The sequence below is a fragment of the Nicotiana tabacum genome, chromosome 23 (genome assembly GCF_000715075.1).
Source record: "Nicotiana tabacum cultivar K326 chromosome 23, ASM71507v2, whole genome shotgun sequence".
In the NCBI taxonomy this organism is placed as follows: Eukaryota; Viridiplantae; Streptophyta; class Magnoliopsida; order Solanales; family Solanaceae; genus Nicotiana; species Nicotiana tabacum.
In genome coordinates, this window is record NC_134102.1 from 74005464 (window position 1) to 74012859 (window position 7396).

Here is a 7396-nt window from a genome sequence, read left to right on the forward strand (position 1 = left end):
TGAACTTTTAAATTACTTATTATAATTGAATTGTAAAAGAACTTTTATAGGGATATATGGGAACTTTCAAATTACTTCTTATAATTGAATTTTAAAAGAACTTATTTAGGGATATATGTGAACTTTTAAATTAATATAACATGTAATTTATTTGCTCTTTATGTAGATGGAATATCGTAGTTGGATGTATAATAGGAATTATCCTAATCGTCGGTTTTTGAGGGAGGAATTTATAGAAGGGGTTGATGAATTTATTAGGCATGCAATGTCACTTGAACCATTTCAAATCGGAGGGATGATTAGGTGTCCCTGTGTGAAGTGCAAGTGTTTGAATTATTTTGGATCGGAGGATGTTAAGACTCATCTTTATAAAAAAAAGGGTTTATGGATAATTATTTTGTGTTGACTAGTCATGGAGAGGTTGATGGTAGTGATGGTGTATTTCATAACATAGTTGTTGGTGAAAGTAGTAGGTCGGTGGGGAATAACGTTCAACATCCTAGATACCATAAAATGGTTGCGGATACTTTTGTGATGTACTTCGAGTTTGAACCCCATGAAAGTGTTGAACAAGCTCCTAACGAAGTGGCAAAATATTTTTATGAACAGTTAGAGGCCGCTAGTCGTCCACTAAGTGAAGGGAGTATGCACTCTCAGTTGTCTGTTGCAGTTAGATTATTAAGTATCAAATCAGATACCAATATTTCTCAAGCAGGAATGGATTCTTTCATTGGCCTTATGAGTGAACTAGTTGACCCAACTTTCAACATTTCTGAAGATTTCTATAAGGCTAAAAGATTGGTTTCTAAGTTAGGACTCTTGTCTATGAGAATTGTTTGTTGTGAATAAGGTTGCATGTTGTATTATAAGGGTGATGCAGATTTAGAAAGTTATAAATTTTGTGAAAAACCTCATTTTAAGCGCATTTCCAGTGGGAAGAAGGTTGTTGTGAAGTCGATGCATTACTTACCTCTTATTCGTAGATTAAAGAGATTGTACGCATCGATGAGTTCCGCTCCTCATATGAGATGGCACTATGAAAATAGAAGGCCGCCTGATGTTATGTGTCATCCTTCAGATGTGGACATATGAACTTGCATGCTAACTTAATATGGACCATTAATGATTTTCCTGCATATGGAATGTTGGTTGGGTGCAAGGAGCATGGGGACTGCGAGGAGACTACTGGTAATTCCTTAAAATATTTAATTCTATATATATCAAACTATATTTATATTTTTTTAATTTAGTTAGCACATTTTATTATATTTGTAGGAAAAAAAACATGGGAGGAATATGACTCATGATGAGTTCTTCATGGAGACTCATATCCGGAAGAGGAAGGCACCGACAGATCCAACTCGATGAGTCGAGGACCGGGAGGAGACTACATATGTAAGTTTCATAACTACTATAACTTGAAATTAATGTTTATAATATTATATAGTTAATAATTTTCTATCTTCTAAATAAAGTGTCTCTACACGATTAATGTGGAGGAGTACACTCAGAGCTTGCCACCGAATGAGCAAGGCGAGCGACCACCCGTTTCAGACGAAGAAGCGCAGAACATATGGTTGGATGTTGTTGTTGATCCTAAAAAGGGATAGCATACGGCCTTCCAGAGAGATCATTTTGGTGCTACAGGTCATGATTGCAAGGTATAGGGACTTCCGCCCAAGGCGAGGCAATTGATAGATCGACTATCTCATCTATGGAGAAGAAGATCGTAAAGCTGACAGCAGAGCTTGAAGAGACAAAGGCTAGAGAACAAAAGAGAGATAGACAATTTGATACCCTTCAAGTTCATCTAGAAAAGAGGGACCAACAATTTAATCTCCTTTAAGGTCAACTGGCCAATCTTCTTGCTAGTGGTGCTTTCCCCATTTTACGGTCTCGTGAGCCTTCCCCAGATACTAGTCCTTCTCGTCGTGATCCTTCGAACCATTTCTAGTAGTAAAGATGGAGGTGATACAATACAAAACACTCATTGAATGGTGTGTATTGCTAAACACAGTTTTGAACTTGTGAATATTTAGTTGGGAATAGTTTTGAATATTGATTGTATTATTGATATTATTTTGTTATTGAACATTTGTATAGTTATTATTGTGGTTGGCATTGTTGTTGTTGTTGTTGTGGTTGTTGTTGGTTAATTGTTGTTGGTGTTGCTTAATTATGGTTGAATGGCAGCAATGTAATGCTGCCATTATAAGATGGTTATTGGTTGTAATTGGCAGGTGGTGTAGCTTAAAAGCAGGCATATTCTGTCAGGTTTTAACTTAGAAAATCGACCGATTTCGGTCGAAATTCTCATACAAAAAACCCAGAAATTCATATTTACCGACCAACGTCGGTCGAAAATTTCAATTTAAAATCTGCAGAATTTTAAAATTTCCGACCGATGTCAGTCGAAAATTTATTATTTTTATTTATTTATTATTTTACTTTTCCGACCGAATTTGATCGATATATTAAAATTTAGAAAGAAATATAAAATTATTACATATTTATGATTTCGACCGAAGTCGATCGATATTATGAAAAATAAATAAATAATAATTTAAATAATACCGATCGACGTCGGTCGGTTTATTTATTTTTGTTAGTCAAAGCGGTCAACCAACGGTTGAATTAACCAACCAACTGCGGTCAGAAAATTTCGACCGCCTTTGGTCGCAACGCCTTAGCAACCATTATTCTTCTGACGAATTATAAGCGGTCGAAAATCGGTCGCTTTTTCTTTAATTATGACCGATATCGGTCGGTATTGGCGAATAAAATTTGGCATTTTTCTAGTAGTGTTAGTTGCAAATTTAATAAGATGAGAATATTTCCAGGTTATATGATTAACGTCTCTTCTATTGAGTTTTCCAGTTGAATCAACTACTTGATCTATTTAATTTGTTGATTAACAGGGTTTATTATGCTCGCGAAATTCTTTCGACGCTTTGCTCGCCTATTCAAGCCAACCTAATACTCTATATCATAGAATCAGAGTTAAATAAATGCATAATATTTCTTGCAATAATAACTAAGTAAGGCAACTAGAATATCTCTATCCTAATCGCGAATCTATTTTTCGATGCTCAGATGCAAGAACTTACGCTGTTCAATTCTATATGCAATCTATAGTTGGATGTAAAGACCCGACTTATCATTTTAAGAATTTACGTTCCGTTCGGTGGCTTAAGGTCTCGAGCAACTTTGAAATGTGTATTATGACTTACGAGGGTGGTCAAGTTTGATTTTCGGATGATTCAGGATTTAATTAAAAGAATAATTCTTGTTTTGGAAGCTTAAGTTGAAATAATTGACCGGATGGTGATTTATGTCTAAATGACCCCGAAATAGAGTTTTGATAATTCCAATAGTTCCGTATTATGATTTTGGACTTAGGAACGTGTCCGAAAAATATTTTGAAAGTCCGTAGTGAAATTTTGCTTGAAATGGCGAAAGTTGAATTTTTTAGAAGTTTGATCGGGGAGTTGACTTTTTGATATCGGAGCCAGAATCCAGTTCTAAAAGTTTTAATAGATCAGTTATGTCATTTATGACTTGAGTGCAAAATTTGAGGCCAATCAGAATTGATTTGATAGGTTTCGTCATCAAATGTAGAAGTTGAAAATTCTTAAGTTCCTTAAGCTTGAATTGGGGTATGATTCGTGGTTTTAGCATTGTTTTATGTGATTTGAAGTTTCAAATAAGTTCGTATGATGTTTTAGAACTTGTTGGTGTATTGGGTTGAGGTCCCGAGGGCCTCAGGTGAGTTTCAAATCATTTTTAACTGCTGGTGTTTTTGACAGCAATGTGCGGAATTTCTGATGCGTAGAGCTAACTTTGGAAGCTTATATCTCGAAATCTATAAGGAATCTGGAAATTATCAAAATATGAAATTTGTAGCTCTTTGATTATATATTCTAGAATGTTAAACCATTTATCATCTGGACATTTGTACAGAAAGTTATATTCGATTGACTGAAGCTGGTATTGCAGATTTTGGCTACAGCAGTGTGCATCGCAAGAAATTTTGCTGCACAAGGCTCACTTTGGGAGCTTATATCTTGCAATCTATAACGAGTTGTGCAATGAGCAAAACATGAAAGTTGTAGCCCTTTGTATCTAATTTGCATAAATATAAACCATTTGGCAGTTGGAGTTGAGTACAAGAAGTTATGGTTGATATACTACAGGCTGTCGGGGAAGAGTTTGATGTTTTCAGCATAAGCATGTAATGGCCTAAAGGTCCATTTTTAGTTCTATAGATCGAAATTCGATTCCGAGACTTCCGGGATTTTGATAATGAATTATAGGAGTGATCTGGAAAGTCTGGTCTAATTTCATTAAGTCGCGTTGGATTTTAAGCGCGAAACATGAGTTAATTATTTAACGAGCAAAATTGGTATCACATTGAGCAAATGAGCTCCGAATTGAGTTTTGATTGAACGAATAGGTTCGTATTATTATTTGTGACTCATAGAACACGAATCATTGAATTCCGAGTTCGTATGATGGAGTTAGAGCCTTTTTAGTGAAAAGAATAACTGCTGGTGCAAGCAAGTTCTGGTGTGGACTTTTAGTGATGAAAAATGGACTTTTAGTGACGGAAAATGGACTTTTAGTGGCGGATGGGCAGAAACTTAAGGACCAAAAAAAGGTCATTTTCTTCATTTAGTTTTGGATTTTTGGAGCACGGTTCTTGGGCGATTTTGAGGATTTCTTCACGACTTCGACTTGGGTAAGTGTCCTATATCCAAAAGTGATTATATTTTATAAATCCATGGTTATATTCATCATTTATTTCGGATTTAAATGGACGAAATCAAGATTTTTGCAAAACTTTTCAAGAACGAAAATTTTAGATTTGGAGGTCGAGTTGTTATCGGAATTTCATAAAATTGGTATGAATGGACACATAATTGAATGGGTTGTCAGATTTTGTGAGTTTTGTCGAATTTCGAGATATGGGAACACGTGCAATTTTTGAGTTAAATTTTGGATTTTATTGGAAAATTAGTATTTTCATATGAATTTAATTCCTATAATTAGTATTGACTGAATTGAATTAATTTGGATAGATTTGAGTTTTTCGGAGGTCAATTCAAGCAAGACGGTAATTTTGGAATATCGGCCTAACTTCAAAAAAAGTAAGTATCTTGTCTAACCTTGAGTGAAAAAAATTATCCCTTAGGCATCGAGTCTTATGTGCCATTTGTGAAATGTGAAAAGCCGTGTACGGGAGGTGACGAGTACGTACTCGGGCTTATATGTGCAAATTTTATTGGGTTAAAGTCTTAGGCATTATTGTGTAGAAAATTGGATATTTGTTGGCATTTATTAAATCATCTATTTGCCATACCTAAATCCTTATTTGTTGAATTTGTTTTTATACGACAATTTGATGTGATTGTCACTTGAATATTTATGTAAATTTCGTGAGTTTGTTGATTTGATATTTCTTAGAAATAATTATATTATGGATTTTTCATCTGCAAATAATTAATGAACTAAGCTTAAACTGAGGCATTAATTTAATTATCAAGAATTTGAATTAATGAATGTGTTACCCTATACTGAGTATTTTCTATCTTTGTTGATTGTTTTGAGGTTTTATATACGTTGTATGGAGCTTTGGGCTATTTTTGAGAAATTTATTTATTGTGTTTTGTTGTCGTGATAATATTTCATGTAAATTATTGTGTGATTTGAGTTATTATTATGAGGATATAAGGGTGACATTTCATTGTTGATATTATGTGGGTATAAGGGTGGCATTTAACTGTGGTTATGTGTGTTGGGATATTGTCTGGGCGGAGTGATAAGGGTGGCTATTATACGGAGCGATAAGGGTGGCTATTGATATTGTCAGGGCGGAGGGATAAGGGAGGCTATTATAGGAGTGATAAGGGTGGCTATAGGAGAGATAAGGGTGGCTATTGTCAGGGATGATATGTGATGATGTGGAGTTATTGCGTTGGTAATTTTTATGTGATATTGTGATTTTCCATTTGTTTATTTTTATATCTTCTGTAATTTGGCTTGTTGTTTCGGTAAACTTGATAATAGTCTGATCTATGTTGAAATTGGGAGCATGTGGCTATTGCTAGGCGGATTATGAAATGAAATGTGAGCACGAGGTGCCGTGAATAAACAATGATGATATTGGCACGTGAATTGTCCGTGCAGTAGTGATATGAAATGTAGGCATGAAGTGTCGTGAGTAAATGATGATGATATTGACATGTGGGTTGTCCATGCGGTTGTGATAGAGAAATTGGTACGAGGTGCCGTGAAAATATGAAAGTGGGCTGAGACCTGTATTTTATGATTTTGAAATGAGGTGTCAGTGGGTGACTTTTATTAGAAAGATATTTATTTGAAACAATTATATTTGAAAGATATTTATTTGAAAGAATTATATTTGAAAGAGATTTATTTGAAAGAATTATATTTGAAAGATATTTATTTGAAGGGATTATATTTGAAAGAGATTTATTTGAAAGGATTATATTTGAAAGATATTTATTTGAAGGGAGTATATCCGAAATATATTTATTGCAAAGCATTATATCCTGAACATTATTATTTGAGAAGCATATAAGCGAAAGATTTATATTTGAAGGACTTGATTAATTGGGTGTACTTGTACTTATTATTTGTTGAGAAATATTAATGGTGTTCTTGTTGCCCTGCTGTGTATATCACTAGTTGATTAGTGTTGCCATTATTTTTGTTTGTTTCCTATTATTTTGTATACTACATTGCATAGGTTATTAGACTAGTGAGTGCCTTGACTGTACCTCGTCACTACTCCACTGAGGGTACCGACTGTTGTGTACTCATACTACACTTCTGCACATTTTTGTGCAGAGCCAGGTATTGAAGATATCAGACTCGGACAGTGTTAGAGTGTGATCGCAAGGATTCAAGGTAGAGCTGCTTGGTCGTCGCAGTCCCTTGGAGTCTTTCCATTTTATTGTACTGTTAATTATTAATCAAACAGTATTGAGTATTCGATCCTTGAGATCATTTCATGTATTCAGTTAGAGTTTGTGACTCAGTATTACCCGTCTTGGGAGGTTGTTTGTAATTATTTTTGCTGTTGGTTTCGATTATCTATTTTTAAAAAAAGAAATTAGCTTAAATTGTAATAATAATAGGCTTACTTAGTCATAGAGACTAAGTGCCATCACGAGGCCTGTGGTGGAATTTTGGATCATGACAAGTTGGTATCAGAGCTCTAGGTTCATATGTTCTACGAGTCACGAACGAGTTTAATAGAGTCTTGTGGATCGGCACAGAGACGACTGTACTTATCTTAAAGAGGCTACAGAGCTATTAGGTAAATTTCCACTTCTTTCATTCCTCATCGTGCGGCATTTATTCAAATTGAAGC